Source organism: Aplysia californica, unplaced genomic scaffold, assembly GCF_000002075.1.
Source record: "Aplysia californica isolate F4 #8 unplaced genomic scaffold, AplCal3.0 scaffold00300, whole genome shotgun sequence".
NCBI lineage: Eukaryota > Metazoa > Mollusca > Gastropoda > Aplysiida > Aplysiidae > Aplysia > Aplysia californica.
Window position 1 is genome coordinate 596,461 of NW_004797570.1, and position 9,660 is coordinate 606,120.

Sequence of the window (9,660 nt, forward strand, 5' to 3'; positions counted from 1 at the left end):
TAGGTCCGAAATCACTGACAGTCAGAACACAAAACAGTTGAACTAACTACGACTCATCAGTAGCGGCAGCCATGTTAGTTTACTGCGTGGAGCTTGGAGTGGAAACGGAGTACGACATAGTCTAATAAAAGAAAAAATGTATTGAAAAGAAATATAGATCTGTAATATTTCTTACCAAAAAATAAATTTTCAGACATTTAAATAATTAAATCACCTCAATCTGTCTGAACATTTTTTGTGAAAGAGAAAACACCCATTCTGTTTCGGCAAAATAAAACATAGATCTAAATCTAGACCAAACCAACAAATGCAAAGGAACTGAGCTTCCTACTTCCGCTATCATTGTTTAATCATGGCGGTAGTTTGAACGGGACGTTGCTATGAACCTCGGTAAGCATAATTTAAACCGTGCTCTGCCAACATATGTTCAATGTTCACCAAATGAGAGCTTGTCTCATCACTGTTTTTAAAGTGCATTCTCTTTAGAAGTTGAATGGAAGCTATAGATCTATATTCGTAGGTTATTATCGAACTGGAGGCAAATTCTATCTCCCTGTGACTGTGCCCTGTCCCACTCACACTGTCCCGGCCGTCAGTCACACAGACAAGAAGTCAAGAAGCGGATAGTTAGAGAAAGTGTTAGGTAAAAGGAGTAGGCTACGCCATTGGCCGATATTTATAGTAACAGCCATCTTATTTGTGTCATCATAAAATAGGGCCTAGTGCTCTTCATTCTGACAAAAGACAAAAGAAGTTCCCGACCTACTGTCTCACTGTCTTTGTGTGTGTAAGGTGTGAACAGGGGGGCATGGAGGGTTTTAAAAAAATTTTTTTTAGTCTTTACTTAACTCATTCGCTACGTATTATTTTCGGCTTGTGGACGAATTTTTTTTCCGGAGGACGAATTTTTTTTCGGGAGGGCGAATGAGATGATGACTAGTGGGCAGTTAAATGTCTTTGGGGCCACAAATTCAAATAAATATCAACTAATATTTTCAGTATGGTTTGTTGAATACATCTGTAATGTTTATTTATGTATTTTTCAACTTTGGGTCCTGTAAGAGACGATTATGCAACACAATTATGATTGGATGCGGATAAAATTTGAAAAAAAAAAATTAATAATCTTTGGTGAAACTCAGAAAATATCTTTGCACCTAGATCTAGATCTAGATCTAGATCTAGATTTAGATCTAGAAGTAGATACATCAAAATAACCATAAATGAATATAGAACTGGAAAATATTAAAAAGTTTGCAGTTATTTACCTACATTCCATAATATTTGTACATTTTGAACCTAACATCTGATATTGAAAAAATTAAAAAAAAAAAAAATTTTGAAAAACGATCACAAACAGTGAAAACCCCACTCGTATCTTATATAGAATTATTCAGAATTGCATTTGGAATAAACCTATACATGTCTTGAGTGGCACTTTTTGTGTAATTTCATCAAAAAGTAGTGATTTTGGGGAGAAAAAAATATTTTGACAATTTAGATCTAGTTCTAACACTCAAAAATATTGATTTCTCAATAACAGTCCATTGGCAATATGAGTCCAATCGTATCAATATGATAAAAAAGAGTCCTACATTTCTTTAGGGGGCAAAATAATTATAGATTTTGTTGTGTAAAATTACTAAGACTGGTGTCCGGGCTATAAATTTTGGCATTGCGGTAAAACAAAGTCGAATAAACTACGAAATCGCGTTTCAAAACTGAATCTAAATTTCCGATTTTCATTGGAAATGCTTGACCCGGAAGTCAACATTATATTATTATGACCTTTATTTTAACATGGATATGTGGATTGGAATAGAATCTAAGCTAAAATTGAAGATCGGTTCTCGAGCCGCCAGGGGCGGCTTAGCGTACTGACGGCGCTTTAGCCGTGCCGCCCCCCACGGCTCGGCGTAGCGAATGAGTTAATGGGTGACTAAATGCAAAGTAAGTTACTGCAAAAGTCGAGCAGTCTTGTTTCTGTGCATTGCCTTTTGAAGGCATTTTCAAATGAGGTATAGTCCGGGAACATTGCCCCAACCACAATTGATGTATCTGAATATTTTTAGACATCTAAAAATCTCTAGCTCTAGAAATTGAATTTGATGAAAAAAATGCTTTTTCCCAGTTCATGCAGAATGGCAAAATGAAAGATGACGCCGAACTCTCGCAAATAATTTTAAAAATCTAGAGAATGGAAACCGTTCGGAGAAATAGAGATCAGGTTTATTTTCTCGAGAGTTCGGAGTAATAGATCTAGTCACTTTGAAAAAAAAATGTGGAGTAAAAAAATAAAGCTTTTTTTTTTCATTTGAGCAAAGTGTTATATGATAATGCTCATTACATTATGTATGTTAAAGAATAGGTCAAACAAGATGGCTGATATTATAGGTCTAAATATCAGTCAATGGCGTACTCCTAACGTTCTCTAACTATCCGCTTGTGTCACTCGATAGCCTACTCACAGCCTCAGACTTATTTAGCCGGCTATCAGGCCAGCTCTCAGGTCCGAATATAATTTTGATCTATTCGGACTGTAGTCTGAAAAAAGCATTGAAAAATATTTATTCAGACTCAACTTCTAAGTGAATATAGTGAGTGTTGGGAGGTTACATATATAACTGTCGTCTGGGGATTTTCCATAAAACCAGAATTAGAACTAGAATTGCCTACTAGGACTGTGTAATTTGTAATTGTGTCAAAATTCAAAAGACTGCACTCTCATTAGATCTACCCTAATGGCAGTGTCTAAGCACACAGTAACCGACAACTCAGGGTCTTTCTTTCTACCACCGCTACAGGATCATCCTTTCTTCCACCACCATTTGTCTTTCCACATGTTTAATTTGTTTTGTTGTGTGTTATAGTGTTTCTGTAATTTTTTTTTATCACATCGCACAAAACCGATGCCCTCTTCCCAACACCTCTTCCCTCCAACAAGCAGAGAGTGCGTGATCGCTACGCGCAGTCTCATTGATCAACATTTGCCCCCGGCAAGATCAGCTCAACTTACAGGGTTCCCGCGGCCTCCTTGAATTCAAGGAGTCCTTGAAAATGAAAACTACTTGAATTTGCATTCAAGGAAAAATGTCCTTGAAAACCCCTTGAATTTTGCCAGATCGGACAGGAACACAGGGTGACTGTCAGGCCCCGGGAATCCCGGGGGCCCCTGAGTTCATTTTTGCCGGTCGCGGTTGTGATACAATATTCATTCGGCTTTTCCCGGCCCGAGAGTACGTTACCCGCGCACAGGCGGTTATGCCGGCAACTAGTGGAAGTGTATGTGCGATACCGAAGCTCGATCGGGAAAATCAAGATCTGCTTTCGCTTTTGTTATCGCCCAGAACTTTGCCGGTAGGGCCTATAGTAGTCTGATAACGCCACATTTGTAACATGCAAGCTCTGCATTACAAACGCGGTGTCGTCATGAAAATAAATCATTTGTCCTGTGCTGTCGCTTGTGAAAAAAAGAAAGGAAAAAAAATTATACTACAAGCTTCTTGTCGGGCTCACCATCGTGACCGGTCATTGAACCTGTGCGTTTTCGTCATGTCGTGAGTAGGCTATCGGCGATGGTTGAGGTCACCAAAGTTCATGCAAAGTCTGAGCGCTGCGAAGTATAGGACTCGGGAATGTGGGTGTTATTGTTTTGTTTTTTTAAGACACACGCGGGGGAGGGGGTTGGTGGGATGGGGTTGAAGGCACACCGGATGACAAAAACTGAACTTGGAAGCAGATTTTACTTTCCGGAATTTTGATTGCTATTTGATCTAAATCTAGATTTTGATCTCTCTGCAAAGCGTGCGTTGGTGTAGGCCCTGTGTGGAATCAGGATCTGTCTCACTCAAACCTTGTAAGCCGTGTTTTTTAAATTTTTTTATAAAGGGTTCTCGTTTCATTGGGCAGGTGATAGTAAATTATATGTTATATGTATTGTACTAGATCTATATTCTATATTTTAACTTTCTGCTCAAGATTCGCAGATTTTCAATGTCACTGCATCTTGCCCTCCCACAGTTAGTTCTGGCACCTCTCACACTGAATCTACTTGAGCCATTCATGTTATTACTCTACTTTGAGTTTGAGCTATAATTTTTGTCTTTCACGTTTATTATATAAACTTTGACTCCCAAACAGGTTCTTGAGGGTCGATATTCTGGTGTTCTAAATCTAGACCTTTTCTCAGACTCAAAGCAAGATTCATATTTATATAGTATAGTCTAGTTTATATAGGCGAATATGATGAGGGGAAAATATAAATAAGTATAAGATCAGACTGAAATACCTAAGTCATACAGTATCCCAGTGCCACACTGACATGTAGTTGACTGGATATAATGTAACTACATGTGTGCGCGCGCGCGTGTGTGTATATTATATTTAAAATGTAAATGGAGCATGCACTGTCATTGTTATGTAACATGCCCCTGGAGAATGGATGAGCCCTCCTGGAAAATTGAGAAGCTGGATTGGCAGTCACCCTGGGAACAGTTTTTGTTGGAAATCGAAACTATATGATTCCTTTCCGACAAGTGTAGGCCTATCGAAAATAGGCTTTCGTCATTAATTTCTTGACCAAACCTCCTTGAATTTTAAAAATTTCTCCTTGAAACCTCCTTGAATTTGATGGGAAGTTCATGGCAGGAACCCTGAACTTAATCGTTCTTTTCATACTAATGATGCAGGGAGGACCAGTTCAGATAGATCTAGTAACTGGATATTAAAGCTCACGTCTCGATTGTTATCATTATAATGAAAAAAAAATTCATAAATGCTTGAAAATCAAGCTCCTTATAAAAAGTTTTCAGTATACCTGATACGAAAGTGTTTCCGACACCAAAAATATAGGTGTGTTAATTTAGGTGTGCAAAGTTCAACGTTTTCATATCATTAGTTTGCCCTGTTTTCTGGTCGGTTGCCAAATTTAATTCAGATTGGTCCAGAAATAGAGCAGACCGAGTTTGAGAAAGTTAGTCACTTATAAATTTTTTGACCTGGTCCAAAAATTCACCCACAAATGGGGACCAAATTTCGTCACGCGTGGAAGCCTGAATGGCATTGCTACCCAATGTACAACAATACAATAACACGTTTATTGAATGTGCGCTAAAAGAAAATTGCGTAGACAGTTTGGCACAACCCGTGATCTCTTCCTATCCCATTTCTTTGAATTTGTTTTTTGTAACAGGTTTCGTAATGAGGACATATTTCTTCTTTCTTGTCATGCTAAAGATACAGCTGACAACTATCTCCCTGATCTATAATGTGAGTAATAAAACATTACCACACCCTAACTCGCCAGGGATCGCCCAGGAATTTCCCTAGGCGCTCCACCCTCACTCGCCCAGAATCGCCTGCTCCGACCAGGTGTCTTTAGAAACGAAGTCTCGTCTTAATGAGACTCTGGAGCCGAGATTTGGTTTTACAAAGTTTTTGCAAAATGTTTCTTCTTCCACTTGATACCGAAATGGAACTTTTGGGGCCAGTAGATTCAGTTTTAAAGCCGATCGCATTTCCGACACTTCGAAGGTGTCTCGACTTGTTGAAAAGCGACACAATTGAGTTTGATTATAAAGGAAATAGTGATGGATTAGAGCAGGAGCAAACAAATGTCAAATTAGATCATGAATAAATTATTGAGGAAAACGTTGTAGCAAGAGTTTTGTGGCGATTCCGATTAATCAGATGTAGACTTTAGTTCGAGGGCCCGATCGCGAGGCTGAGAGTGAAAGTGCACAAGTCGGACACCCCAATTGAGCTAAAGTTAGGACATTTCCAACAATTTGTACTATAAAGTATATTTTTCTGAAACTATACTAATTTCTCTTTCTAATTTTTATTTTTTCAAGATTCTTGGAATTTGTTTAATATTTTTAAAATGTGTGGGTTTTTTAATGCTTGTATTCACAGGAGGTAGGTTACTTCCCCTTGCTTAGGATCTGGGAATAGACTTTCCGTCCCGACCCTTAGGGTTTAATGTGTTAACGTGTTATTGTTGTTTAGTGCTAGTAAGTAAAGTGCTACAAACGCAAGTATTAATGTGTTATTGTTGTACATTGGGTCAAATAATTTATGCATTTAAAATGATCTTTTACCTTATTGCCTTATTATTACTACTACTGTACTAGTCCTAAAGTTCTTCTTGCACATTAACTTGGCATGGACACACACCCACTGTTTTATCTCACATCACACGCATAAAGTGTGTGGCGCTGACATGACTTCTCTATTCATTACAGAAAGTGGAAAGCTGTTGAGAAATTTGTTGCACCAATAGTCAAAAATAGCGCTAATGCTTGCCAAGTTTCATATTGATAATACTCTGAACATCAAAACTGAGTTAAGATTGCATACAAATGCTTTGAAGCATGTGTAGGAGGGCGAACATCTTTAGAACATCTTTGAAAATATAATTATCGAATAGTATTGCTGTATGTAGGTTTAGATGTAGACCTTTTAGTACAGTCTGAAATGAGAGCAATGCTGCCAAGATTTTATCCTAGCTGCATAATCTGGCATACAGAGATGTATGTTTACAATGGAGAGGGAAAAAAATGGTAGCCTCCATGGAGCTTGTTGACAGAGACGAACCCGTTGATGTCATCGATGTTACATCGAAAAATAGGTTCCGATTGGAATGGCAATGGTTCTTAACAAAAGATGTTCACTATGTAAAGTTGCAAGGTATCTCAGGAAAATAAACAAAGATGGGTTAGCTTTCAGAAATAGAATATATCGAAGTGATGGCGAGCGGGTCGATGCCGATACACACGATAATTTACCTTACTATTACTGTGACTGTGGCTGTGGTGCCGGTGCATTTGCAGTGTTTGAAAGATTTCGGAAGAACAAAAGTGCACGAGATAAGGAGGTCAGTTATGAACTTAATATTGTTAGTAAGAAAACCAATAAAAGGGAAATTATGCCTCCTGAAAACCCCCACCACCCCATATATGATAAAGGCATCTCTTCTCTGGCGATGACATTATGTAATGTGATTCAGATTTCTGTTGTTGGTGCAAGTAAGTAATTTTCAGCACGTATAATATGATCTTATTGTGTTGCAAGTGCCATAAAACACTTACTAAAAAAAGGTAGTTATTTACTCAAATCAACATATACCGTGCTTGCTCAAAATTCAAGTTCTGGCTATAATTCAGTTGCTTACATGTCTCTTAGCTTGCTGTCTCAGTTTGATCCTGCCTACTAGGGTTGATGGGCCAATACTCCATTGTCCAAGACTTGTAATATATGATTTCCTTTTTGCCTGCAGTTCCGCATGGCATGGACATTGCTCTGAGCTGCCCATCCTGAACTTTGATCCTTGTTGAGAGGAGAAAATAATGTTTTAGAGATTATAGCATGTTCTGAGTCTGAATATAACAACCTGCTCGTGACGGGTGAGAGGTAGTTGGGGTTGTAGTGTTGGTGTTCCACTTTGCATCTATAGTATAATATGGCAGGTTTCACAATTTTGTGTGCACTGGGATGGTGAGATGTTTCAATGCCTTTAAGTTTTTGTTTTGTTGAAATAAACATTTTTTCAAACTGTGTTGTGTTTGCTAAACTAGAAAACCATTTAAAGTTGTTTTTAAAAAAAATAGTTTTATAACTGGTCTTATGACGTCGTCTATCGTCTCTTTTCAGAAAGACACCATTTCCCATTTTCTAAGTCATGTTAGATCGCTCATCTGGATACGCCCAAACACTTCAATTTCCACAAAAATATTGTTTAGAATTTGGAAAATAGTACAGTTGGGGCGAGCGGACAGACGGGTTCCGTTACTCACGAACTCAGTCAAAGCGAGCAAATAACGGACGGTCCTGCGAGTGGACTGTGAGCCTCAAGTCTCAAGACCATTCGTTTTTTGGGTCCGCTCCAAAATTTTGATCTCTCGGCGGCTGGGCGAGTGGACGAACAACTCTAGGCTTCCATAAAGTTAATCAGTCCTAATGTTCCAAATGGATGTTGTCGCTCCGTCCGCTTGCTCGCTAAACGAATTGTTATATCTGTGTCTTGAGTGTAGCAAGTAGCAAACGAATCTTCACAAGCAGACGGCTCTTTACCCGTCCGCTCGTTTGCAAGTACAGTCGAACCTGCCTTAACGGAACCCTGTGTAAAACAGACCTGTCTTAACGGAATCTCCCCGCTCCCCCATTGTATATTCCTCTTTAATTACCTGTGTAAAACGGAAACTTGTCCAACAAGGAAACGGAAAGAAAAATCCGATCCCTTCCGAGGGTTTTACCTGTCTAACCCTACGGGTCCACTGAGACGGACACGGCCTGATCTTTTTGTCGGGAGGAAGAAAATCGGTCGGGTCGTTTCCGTCTTGTATGTCCACCAGTTCAGACAAGACACGTCTAGACTGTTGGCCTACTGGCTGTATTATTCCACACACTGTGTCCCAAGGCTGTGTCCTCGGTACAGGGCTATAAATAGTCGAGGTCAATGAACCCAAGGCAGGAATAAGAATTGAATGGGTTTTTAAAGGAAAATTGGTAAACTTGTTAATATTTAAACCAGGCAGTTTGCGCGTATACTTTGCTAATTTTGAAGCGCTGATTACGAATATGACATTAGAATTATAATCCTAACTCAAAATTAGAATATTTTTTTAGCTCCGGCGGGGCCTACCGCTCACGAGTCACGACCCGGCCCGGCTAAAATTGAGCAAGCGTCTTTCCAACCCATACGTCTTTGTCGGGGCGTGTCGTGTTGTGTCTGTTGACACAGCCAAACGGACTTTTCACTGATTTCTTAGTAAATAAGCAGTGCTCTATTTCAACAACCGACTTTCCGAGAGACGGGCGGAATCCGGTCAGTTGGAGTCCGTCGCAGTGGACACGGGCCCAAAGACGGAAAATGTTTTGCCCGTTCAGTCCTGATTTGAAACAAAACTGGAAAGTTTGGTTCTGTCCGCTGGCCCAATTTGAGGGTAGATGTTACCCTTTCTGTGTGAACCCTGGGCGAGGAAGATGGCCAGGATGGTGTGGGTGTGAAATCTCACGAGTGCCAGTGAAAGAAAGTACTTGAATGGTAAGGTGTGAAATTAGTTTGACCAATGTCTGCCGCCCTGATCGAGAATAAAGTTCCCCGAATTGTTGTTACATGATGGCAGTGAGGGGTGGCATTGGTTGACTGTTCTTGTTACATCGATGGGTGGGGCTGAGGGTGGCAGCTAACATTTTCAAACTTTTTAAAATACGTCAGACAGTGGTCCTATGAAATGCAAGCACTGGTGGTAATTGGATTATATTTATTTTCGATAAGTATGACTGACGCTAGGCCTTTGAACCCCCCCCCCCCTCCCCCAATCTACCCCGGAATTTTTTTCTGGCTCCCTTGCGATTCTGTCTTACCAGCGCTCCATTCTCGTTACTTACTGACCCTGATTTAGCCTGACCCAACTATCTGTAGAAACGAAGTGGCTATTCGGACTCGAGTCCGAACAGCCGCTGGAGGCTATTCGGACTCAAGTTCCAGCGCGCGTGCGCAATCACATGTTGTAACATAAGCGAGGTCTATACTCGAGTCCGAATAGTCTCTCGTTGCTATTCGGACTTTAAACTACTGGTAGGGGGTTACACTGTGTTTCACGACTACAAAGGGATCAAAACATAAAATATAATATAATCAGTCCTTATAAGACAGCC

General features: G+C 39.8%; 1 protein-coding gene across 1 annotated transcript in view; it reads left to right on the forward strand.

Annotated features, from left to right (window-relative positions):
- The first annotated feature begins 146 nt into the window (after positions 1 to 146).
- Positions 147 to 9,660, forward strand: part of LOC101856743 (gamma-tubulin complex component 6) — a 52,435-nt gene continuing 42,921 nt past the window's right edge. Inside the window, exon 1 of the mRNA XM_005101834.3 lies at positions 147 to 390. The gene's annotated coding sequence lies outside the window, so the exon portion shown is untranslated. The remainder of the gene's footprint in view (positions 391 to 9,660) is intronic.